This window comes from Herpailurus yagouaroundi, unplaced genomic scaffold, assembly GCF_014898765.1.
Source record: "Herpailurus yagouaroundi ecotype Mexico unplaced genomic scaffold, PumYag 184, whole genome shotgun sequence".
In the NCBI taxonomy this organism is placed as follows: domain Eukaryota; kingdom Metazoa; phylum Chordata; class Mammalia; order Carnivora; family Felidae; genus Herpailurus; species Herpailurus yagouaroundi.
The window spans coordinates 39,774,070-39,784,859 of NW_024412415.1; the positions used below are offsets into that span (position 1 = coordinate 39,774,070).

A 10,790-nucleotide genomic window follows, 5' to 3' on the forward strand; every position below is an offset into this window, starting at 1 on the left:
CCTAGGGCACATGGAAGGCTTTGAATAAGAGACCCTGCCTCCCTAATTGACTCCTCTTAGGCTGGACCTACCTTCAAGGCTCCATTCTAGTCTCTGCCAGAAAAGTTGTTCCAGGCAGGGCCAAGGACCAGCCCTGCTAGTGCCAGTGAGAAGCCTCCCCAGGAGCCAGTGTGACCTACTTTCCCACACTCCTGGATGTGGTTATTTAGCTAACCACTGAGTGACCCAGCCCATGGCTTTCTGCCTCCTCCACAAGGATGTCATGAGGGCCTTGCTCATGGCTGGCTGGAATGCATTTCATCCTTTCAAACAGCTAAGAGAGGACATGCAGTTATCCTGCGAGATTCTGTGGATAACTGAAGTCAAACTTGCCATTGTCTTTCCTGTGTTCTGTGTAGCACTTCTAGAATTTCTATTAGAATGGATGTGAAGCCTACTGGTCTGAGCCCAAATTGGCTCTTTTAGCCACCCCCTCTTTTTTTTTTAATTTTTTTAAGTTTATTTATTTATTTTGAGAGAGAGGGAGAGAGGGAGAGAGAGAGAGAGGCAGAGAGAGGGAGAGAGAAAATCTGAAGCAGGCTCTGTGTTGTCAGCGCAGAGCCCGACATGGGGCTTGAACTCACAAACTGTGAGATCATGACCTGAGCCGAGATCAAGAGTTGGATGCTTAACTGACTGAGCCACCCAGGTGCCCCCAGCCCCCCTTTTAAAACAAAAGGGGAAGGATGCTAATATTTATAAATGCCAGTTCTTGACATATATCATTTCACTGACTCTTCATCACAGCCTTGTGTGGGAGGATTGTGGTTGCCTCTCAGAAGAGGAGGGAGCTGAGCCTTGGGAAGAGGCAGAACTTACTCAGGGTCCTGCAGCTAGCAAGAGGCAGAGCTAAGGCTCCAAAGCCTGATTTTCCCCAGCCTCTGTGCTCACAGGCCCAGCCAGCTGAAGGTCTGCTCTGGGCCAGCCACCCGCCTCTCTTGTCCTGCCCGAACCTGTCTTCTTTCTTGGACAGTCTTGTCAGCCTGGAGGTGGGACCCAATCTCTGCTCCTCCCACAGACCACACACAGGACCAGGGAACAGAGCAGGGGCTCTGGCAGAAAGATGCAGAAAGATGTGAGGCTCAGTATGGGCGGGGGGGAGGGCAGTTTTCATGGCCCTTGCTCATCTGCTGTGTCAGTTTCTAATGGTTTAAGTTTTACTGGGGGGGTGGTTGTAAAAGCAGGACGTGTGTGTGGTAGAAGATAGGAGTCATCCTTGATTCCTTTCCTTGCCCACTCCCTCACATCCAGCCATCTGTGGAGGGGCTCTGCTACAGCACGCACTCCGAATCTGTTGAGTCCGCCCTCAGCTGGCCCAGGCGCCACGTGACCGGCAGCTGTGACAGCCAGCCCACTGGGTCCTTGCTCTCCTGCCCGCGCCTTTAAACCCAGTCTCCACTCAGCAGCCCCAGGGAACTTTTCACAATGAAGGCAAAGTCGCAGCCTTTTCATCACACTGGAGGGGAAGCTGAAAGCCCTTACCTCCGTCCCGAGGGCCCAGCCTCCCTCTGCTTCATTCCTCACAGTTGCCCACACTCTGCCCACCTCATGCCAGGCCCCTGGCCTGCCTGCTGCTCCTCAGAAACACCGGGCTCCTGCCCACCTCTGCTCCCCTCCTCCTCCTGTCTAAGGAGAGACGGATTTCTTATCCTGTAGGATATGAATATATGAATTCAGGTCTGACGTCTGCACAAAGACCTTCCCCCGACCCACCAGCTGGAGTAACCCCTAGTTCCACCCCAGGACCTCTCTCACACTACTTGGTTTGATGATCTTATTTGGACTTGTTGCTCTTTGCAATGAACTTGCTCATTTATTTGCTTATCATCTGTACCCCCATCCCCTTGAGAGTGTCAAACTTGTCTGTTTTGTACCCCCACTCAATCTTCAGGACCAGCACTCACCCCCCCTCCTGTTCTGCCTATTGTACACCTAGAATATAGTAAGTGCTCAGTAAGTATTTGGAGAAAAAAATGAAAAATAACAGAAACATGGCAAGGAGAAATAGATTACACAATTGTGGATATAGGAGCAGTTAATAATGTCATGTGTGTGTGTGTGTGTGTGTGTGTGTGTGAGTGTGTGAGTGAGTGTGTGTTTGTGTGTGTGTGTGTGTGTGTGTGTGTGTGTGTGTGGCTTGGAATCATCTGCTCTTTTTTTTTTCAACGTTTTTTTTTTTTATTTTTTTTATTTTTGGGACAGAGAGAGACAGAGCATGAATGGGGGAGGGGCAGCGAGAGAGGGAGACACAGAATCAGAAACAGGCTCCAGGCTCTGAGCCATCAGCCCAGAACCCGACGCGGGGCTCGAACTCACGGAATGTGAGATCGTGACCTGGCTGAAGTCGGACGCTTAACCGACTGCGCCACCCAGGCGCCCCTCATCTGCTCTTTTAATGAGAGGGCTGGGCCTGAGCCTGAATCACTACATGCATGTGCATACTGGTCACACACACACAGACACACAAGACACACACACGCATGTGCACACGTATGTGTTTCCCTGTTGGGTAGCAGCGTAATCTCTGGTGAGGTGTTTCACCTTTTAGGCCTCAGTTGCTCCACCTGTGGAATGGGGCTTCTGGGGCTGGAGGTGGAGGCCTGGATGTCATGGCCTCTGGATGTCAGCCCTTGCCTGTGGAGGGACACCATGGGCATTGTGCCCGCTGGCCTGCCGGGCTGTACTGAGCAGGCTGGGAGGTGTTTAGATAAGTCCGCTTGTCACAGGGCTGCTTCCCGTTGACCTCTGAGGTGAGGATCTCGCCCAGGCAGGAGGGGGGGGGGGGGGGGGGGGCGGCAGGAAGTGGGCACAGAGGCCTGAAGACGTGAGCTTTGCTGCTAGAAGGTGGATTGCGTTCACAGTTGAGGTCTCTTGGATGCACCAGTAGCTTGACCTTGATGTGTTTTCATTTTTGTGTGTGTGCTTGCGTTTTAAAAAATATTTCAATACATTAATTTTATTTCTTGAAACTTTTTCTTGCAATTGCCACAGGAGGAATTTTTATGAAATTTAAAAGGGAAAAAAACCACGCACACACCTGTATTTTCACCAACCCAGGACAACAACTGTCCCCTGCCTGCCTCCTTGCCTTTTTCCTGTGAAGACAATACTGGGACCTTGCAGAACATGTTGGGGGGGGGGGGGGGTAGAAGGGGCTCTTGACCTTAGACAAGTTACTTCATCTCTCTCTATAGGCCTTAGTTTCCTCATCCAAAAAAAGGTAATGCATCCTAATTGTGCCCTCTTACAGTTCTTATGCAGATTACATGAGTCAACATTTATAAAGCACTTAGAAAGGTGCCTGGCACTTAGTATGTGTTTGTTAAATAAAAGGAGTAAATAAATAGAAAGGAAGGGACACTCCTAATGCTGCCATCATGGCACGAAGAGGCAGCTGTGGAAGTTTGTCCTTAGGGTCAGAAATCAAGAGCTCAAGCCCTGACTCTGCCCTTAGTCCCCCATGTAACCAGGAGCACATATGGCTTCTTTAAGATTCAGCTCCTCTGTCTGTAAAATGGGTATGTAATCTGCACCCCATGATGCTGCTGCACAGGGTGAGGGGTAACGGATGCACATGGGCTCAGTGAGCACAGGGCCCCTGCACAGCACTGCAACCCAGTCCCCACCTTCATCCGTCTTCTCAGTTTTCTTGCTCAATATTGTTATAGCTCCGTGTTGCTACCAGCCTCCGTGTTTATCATTTTTAAAAAAAAATTTTTTTTTCAATGTTTATTTATTTTTGGGACAGAGAGAGACAGAGCATGAATGGGGGAGGGGCAGAGAGAGAGGGAGACACAGAATCAGAAACAGGCTCCAGGCTCTGAGCCATCAGCCCAGAGCCTGACGCGGGGCTCGAACTCACGGAGTGCGAGATCGTGACCTGGCTGAAGTCGGACGCTTAACCGACTGCGCCACCCAGGCGCCCCCGTGTTTATCATTTTTAATGGCTGTGTGATATTCCATTGAGCAGAGGTGTCACAACGCACTTTGTCATCTCTATTGTGGGATGTTTAGGCAGCTTCCAGTATCTTGCTGCTATAAATAACCTTTCCGTGAACATCTCTGTGGCTGGAGCACTTCCCCTCTGATGGATGATTTCTCCAGGCAACTTCAGTGACATTCGTTGAGGCTGCTTTATCGGGAGGACTGAGGGGCGGGCAGTGGGACTAGGAGCTGGGGGAACAAGGTTCTGGTTTTTCCTTTGTCTGTCTGCCACTCTCTCACACACTCTCTCTGTATGACCTTGAGCAAATCCCTTCCTTTCTCTGGACCTCAGTTTTCTTCAAGTGTTGTGGCCAGGGACTGAGAGAGGCTTGGTCCAGAGCTGTGCTGTCCCCTGTGGCAGCCACTAGCCATCTGTGGCTATTTTTATTTAAATATAAATTAATTAAGGGGCACCTGGGTGGCTCAGTCAGTTAGGCGTCCAGCTCTTGATTTTGGCTCAGGTCGTGATCTCACAGTTCATGAGTTCGGGCTCCATGACAGGCTCCATGCTGTCAGCACAGAGCCTGCTTGGAATTCTCTCTCTCTCCCTCTCCCTCTGTTCCTCCCTGGCTCACGCGTGCTCGTGCTCTCTCCCCCTTTCTCTCTCTCTCTCAAAATAAAAAATAAACTTTAAATAAATAAATAAATAAATAAATAAATAAATAAATATTAATTAAATAAACTTCAAAAACCAGTTTCTTAGTTAGCCACACTGTGCATGTTTCAGAACCCTGCTGTCGCTGTCGCTGTCGCTACCACATTGGGCAGCACAGGTATAGAACATGCCCATCATTGCGGGAAGCTCTGCAGGACTGTGCCAGTCATCATGCCTTCTTCTGGAACTAAGAAGAGGGCAAACAACCCTTAGCTCAGAGGACTCATTAAGGACCTAACAAGACTTAGTGGCTTTCCACAGGCCAGGGCCTCTGGTAGTGTCCAGAGTCTGAAATATCCGTGTCCTGTGTCTTTCTCCAAGAGAGAAGCTGGGCAAGAATATGGGACCAAGAGAGGTGGCCCCAGCAGGGGACAGTGCCCAAGGGAGGCCGGCGTGAAGACAGAGTAGGTGGTCTCCTGATTTCTCAGCCGGGAGGGCAGCTGGAGGACAGGTGCCGCAGCTCTCTGCGCTGTCCTCTCTGGATTCTTTTAGAAGTCTGGCCTAGAGAGCAAAGATTGCTGCCTCACTCATCTTGCCCTGCGCTGGCTGCCTGGGGCCCGAAGCCCGGTTCTGGGCACTTGCCGGGAGAGGAGCTGTGAGAAGCCAGCCCACGGCACCAGGAAGAAGCTGCTTCCCTCCCCACCACCACTTGACATGCCCGCTCTGGCCACACCTGCCCCCTCCTCTCCCCTTCCACCTTCTGCAGTTGCTTTTCTGCAGCCTGGAGGTAGCACGGGGGCGGGGGAGAGGTACCCAGGGCAGGGGAATAGAGGAAGTAAGCGGAGAGAAACTTGGCTGGCTTTGGTCTCGCCTTTGCCGAAGCGTGGCTGCCTTCTGCCCTGCCCCCGTGCCCAGTGCTCCTCTGTCCCCCTATGAACCCTACTGCTCACTCTGGTTTCTCCTGTTTTCCAGGGATCCCATGGCCATGTCCTGGCTGCCTTGAGTCTGTGAGGCCACACAGCCTCCCACCTGCATCTCCAGGGCTCTGTCCCTGTCCAGCCCCGGGACCAGCTTCCGAGTCTACTCCTCACCCCAGCCCGGGGACGCCTCAAGCTTCAGGACTCAGTGGGGCACAGTAGCAGTCACGGTAGGTGGCGACCCCACTCTGCTCTCTCTTGGCCCCTGGGAATACTTAGCTGAGCCTTCTTGGTCTCTGGAATAGGAAGGATACCTTTCGGAACACCATATCTGTCACCGTATCCCTTTGGTTGCACATCGCAAAAAAACTTATTTCAATAAAATACAAGTATCAGCTCATGTAACTGAAGTATCCAGAGGTAGATGGGGCTCCTGGCAGGGCTTCATCCAGCGGTTCAGCGTGGCCAGGACCTGTTTTCTGTCTGCATTTCTCTGCTCCCTCTTCCTTGGTGGTGGCTCCACCTCTATGAGCATTTCACATGACATGGTCACAGGATGTCTGCCAACGGTTTCTGGGGCAGTATGCTTCCAGGTTTAAATCTGGGGTCAGGGGTGGAGACAAAATCTGCTTTCTTGATAGAACAAATAAAAGCCCTGGGGCTGATCTCTTGGGCCCTATTGGCAGGATTTGGATCATCCTGACCCCTTTACCTGGGTCCACAGGTCTTGGAAACTTAAAGGGACTGGGGGTCAGGGTCTGTCCTTCCCCAACCATGTGACCAGGAATGAGGACAGGGTGTTTCCCCAAAGGAAGCTTGGGGTCCTGCTGGTAGAAGGAGTTGCCCCCAACTGAGGGAGGCAAATAACAAATGATCGGTGGAGTCTCCCCAGCTTGAACAGCTTAAAGTCAGTCCCAGATAGATACAGGTATGCTGTGGGTCCTTGGGCAGATCCCTATGCCTCTCTGAGCCTCAGTTTCCTTATCTGACGATGAACCTCACCTGGCAGGGGTGCTATGAGAACTACCTGAAACGATGTGTGGGAAGCACTGGTGTCTATAGCAGGTGCTCAGTAAATCCTTTTCTGTGCCCCTTCCCTTTCTCTCCTGGGGAGTTTGGAACATCCTGTTTCCTTCAAACTTGGAAGGAGCTGCATAGGAAGTATTGTCAGGATCCCTAGAAGCAAAGCCTGAGACAAGGATTTGTGAACACGAGGTTCACTGAGGGTGGGCTTTTGGGAAAAGGGAGGAAGAGAAGAAGTTGGGGCAGGTATGAGAGCCCCATGAGTGAGGTCGTGGCCTTGGGCTGGTCCAGGGGGCCCTGGTGTAGAGTTGACACCACAGAATTGTCCCCTAGACAAAGTGGCCAGGCTTTTGTACCCCTGTATCAGTCACTGACTGTGGGCCATGCCTGCGGTGCCTGTGGGTGGCCCCCATTTGCAGAGGGCAATTCTCTGGAGAAGGGGGTGCAGTGAGCTGAGGAGGGGCTCTGGGAAGGCACCACTTAGTACAGGAAGGCAGGATCCGTGTCCCTGGCCTGGCCAGTCCTAGAGGAGCCCTGCTCTGCTGCCTCCGCTGGCTTTGGCTCCTCTGGCCCCAGACAGCAATGCCAGTCCCTTCCACTCGCCTTTCAAGAATCTTTTTCCACCCCAGGCCTCCGTGTCCTCCCTGTGCCCCCTGCCTCTTCCCTAATCATTCTTCTTTCCTCCCTTCAACTTTAGTCAGTCATGCAGTTCCCCCACCTACTATGCCCTTCCTTGCTCTCTACCCCATCCTCTTTTTCAGGCCTATGTGGGTCCCTCCGTCTCTGCTCACTGCTCCAGCCAATGTTTATCTCCTTTAGTCCTTCCTCCAGCTCCACCCTTTTTACAGATGGAAAGGCCAAGGCCCAGTGTGTACTTCCTCACGAATACTTTGTGGGTTCCTACAGCAGTGCCAGAGTGTGTTGCTCTCTTTGCCTTGGCCACTAGGAAGCTCATAGCTGGTTTGTGGCCCATTTCTGAGAAGTGCTGAGGATGCTGGCATACATACAGTTGCTCAGTCACCTTCCCTCTGACTTCTCTCTCATTTTCTCCTTTTTCTGATTTCTTTTCTTATTTTTCAGCTTGTGCTTTCTCGGCAGCCTCAAACTCTTTTAGAAGGTGGTGGGGTATAAAAAACCAAGAGTGGCCTTGGTTAAAACATTCAGCCAAATACTAGGCTTTCCCCTTCCTAAGGGTAGCTGGGGTGGGAGAGTCTCCCTCAGGCCTAGGGCTGAGCCTGTCCCCAAGGAGACACCAAAGCCTGACCACGGTAGCCCCGGCATAGCACCCATCCTGCCCTCCGTGGGTCGGGAATGACATTGTTCTGCTTCCTACCCTTTTCCCTCCCCCCTTTTCATCTTATCAGAAGCTAATGAAAGAGGCTGGGAAACCCAATCCTCTGGTAATTAAATTTACTTAACGGGTATTCAAGTGGAGTAATGAGAAGTTTAATGCAGTGATTAGATTTTTCTTTAATTAATTAAAATGAGAACCATGTGTCTTGCCAGCAAACCAACTTGACCCTCTGCTTGAAGAGTAGCAGCCAGGGATGGTGGGGGGCTTGGCTGCGTGGCTGGGGGCTGCAGGGTGGATGCAGGCCCCTGCCCTGACACCATAGTTCCTGGAAGTGAGCCTAGCTCTGATGTCCACCCAGGGCCGTCTCTGACCCCGCTCCCATTTCTGAGCCCTGCGAGTGCCAGGACCGGGTAGGCCCCGAGTCTCCCAGGGCCGAGGGATCCAACAGTCCCCACACTCAGGCAGCTGAAAGTGGACCTGGAATGGAGGTTTCAGAGGGGGGTCGGCAAGCGTGGCTTAAAGCAAAGAGCACAGAGGAGGGATTTCAGGCACTGCGACAGATGGAGGCATTTTGGGATCACATTTCAATGCACGGGCCAGTGGACACCTTCACCTGCGTGTTGTCAGACCTGGGTTTACCTCCGTTGGCTTTATCAGGGCTAATGGAGTGAGGGCAGTGGGGTGGATAATCGAGAAATCTGAGATAACCCACAAAACACTTCTCCTTGACTTGGGAATGCAGTGATGCCAGAAGGCTGACCATCCTTGCTGTGTTTCTGAAGGCCAGTTAGGAATGCAAGGAAGTACTCCCCCCACACCGGCCCCTGAGCTGCCTCTGCAGGGGTCAGGTGGTGGCTCGGGTAACGGGAATATGAGAATCCCGGCATAGCTGTCTGGAATGGAGCACAGAACGGTCCTCGCCAGGGTAGAGGGTAGAGGGTGAGAAGACAGGTTGCAGCTCCCCAGGGGCAGAATATGTTGTTTTCAAGCAGTGGGTAAGGCTAGGGGGAGTCCTGAGCCCTTCATGGTGGAGAGGCAGAGAACTTCCTTTATTGAGCCTTGACCCTACACCCACACTGAACCTTGATCCTGGGCAGACTGAACCTTGATCCCAGTCCTAGACTGAACCCTGATCCCAGCCCCACGCTTAGCCCAGCATTGTCACGCATATGCCAGCTGAGTAACAGGTGCTGGGGTGGGAGGGGTGAGGGGCCCTATTTGTCCATCCTCACTGCCAGCTCTCCTGCCTGTGGGCAGGACTCCTGTGCCAGGCCCCTCACTAGTCCCTGGAATGGCCAAGATGAGTCAGACATGGTCCCTGCCCACAGGGCCGGTGGGGGAGGCGACAAGCAAACAGGCACTGAGTGATCAGAGCTGAGGTGGGGGAGGCCCAGAGGGCTGAGGGCCCAGGATCTGCACTAAGAGCTTCCTCTGAAGGCAGGTGGGAGGGGGAGGTGCTGGAGGCGGGCCAGTGGGGAGGCTGACACTGGTCTGCAAGAGGTGAAGAGGATGGTGCCAGTGGGGGGCGGCAGGGGTGCTAGGGTGAGCGATTCTCTCCCCCCCACCCCCCACCCCCACCCCCGCCCCATAAGAACTGGCTGTGACTCCTCCAGGCCATCCTCAGCTCTGGGGGAACCAAGGGACTCATGTGTGGGGAGGGTTGATGGGGTGCCCGGCACTGGGCTGATAACGTTACCTTCCAAGGAAAGCATGTTTATCCATTGCATGAGGAGGAAACGAGGTGTGTAGGGACTGGCCTAATGCTACACGGCTGGCCGGGTGGGGCGGGTTCCCAGTGCTCGCCTGCCTGCGGGCCTGCACACTGCTGTTCTGTGGTCTGCAGGGGAATGAACTTACCCTGGGGGGGCAGGAGTCAGCTTCTGACTCCTCTACTCCCACCTGGGCGAATACAGCCCCAACACTGGTGGGGGCTGGGGGTTCGGTGCTTGAGCCCGGGCCATTCAGACGGGCGTGTGGGGCTTCCTGATGCGGCTGGAGCAGGAGCAGGGAGTAAGGGAAGAGAGGAGGGTCCTGTCTGGGTAGGGGACTAGCCCCAGGAACGAGGGTCTTCTGCTTTCTTCACCCCCCACTCCTCCCCTCTGCTAATCCCTCCCTCTAGATTCCTCTTCCGGCCCATTTCCCTTCTTCTTCTTTCCTTTCTGAAAAACCACGCTTAGAGAAACCACCCAGCCAGCTGCCCACTGCTCCCATGTGGGGGAGGGACCTGCTCAAGACCGTGGGGCTCTGCCTCTCTTAGGTCTTTAAGGTAGAGTCTGAAATCACATTATCATGAACGTAAACACAAGGATTGCATTTGCATACTTCTCCTGGCCATGCGCACACACCAGTTCATGCTGCACAGGTAGATGCACCCAGGAAGCCACCCCTCTGTCCCAGGCACCATGCTGCCCCAGACGTGTTCATCTCTCCTGCCTGGATTCTGGGTGCGGTAAATCACTGCCTCATTTAATTCTCTCAACAGCCTGGGAGGTTATTTATACAGGTGAGGGAACCAGGCAAGGTCAGGAACTAGGCCCCAGTCACACCACCAAGTGCAAAGGTGAAGCTTGCCTGACAAGCTCAGATCCTAGGCCAAGCCACCCCTCCAGATTACCCCCACCTCGCCTCTGGGCAGTTCCCCCTCCCTCTTTCTCTCCCCAAACCTCCCCCCAAACCCCTCCGCATCCACTGCCACTTCGCTCCTTGCTGCAGCCTCCAGCCAGATCCAAGGACTCTTTCCCAGGGCTCCCCACACGTTCCCACCTCCAGGCCCTTGTCCAAGCTGTTCCAGGCCCCTGAATTCCCCTCCCCAACTCCATCTGCTCCGGCCCCCTTCGTCTTACTAGGCTGGGCCCAAATGATGCCACTTCTTTCATGGAGACACCCTGTCTGCTCTCACTCTGACCAGAAGTCACCCCCCCACCCCTGCCCAGCACCA

At 53.4% G+C, this 10,790-nt stretch overlaps 1 protein-coding gene across 1 annotated transcript in view; it reads left to right on the forward strand.

Moving 5' to 3' along the window:
* Nucleotides 1-5,631: 5,631 nt before the first annotated feature.
* The window catches only part of LINGO1 (leucine rich repeat and Ig domain containing 1), a 77,149-nt gene continuing 71,990 nt past the window's right edge, over nt 5,632-10,790 (forward strand). The window contains exon 1 of the mRNA XM_040493332.1: nt 5,632-5,765. The gene's annotated coding sequence lies outside the window, so the exon portion shown is untranslated. The remainder of the gene's footprint in view (nt 5,766-10,790) is intronic.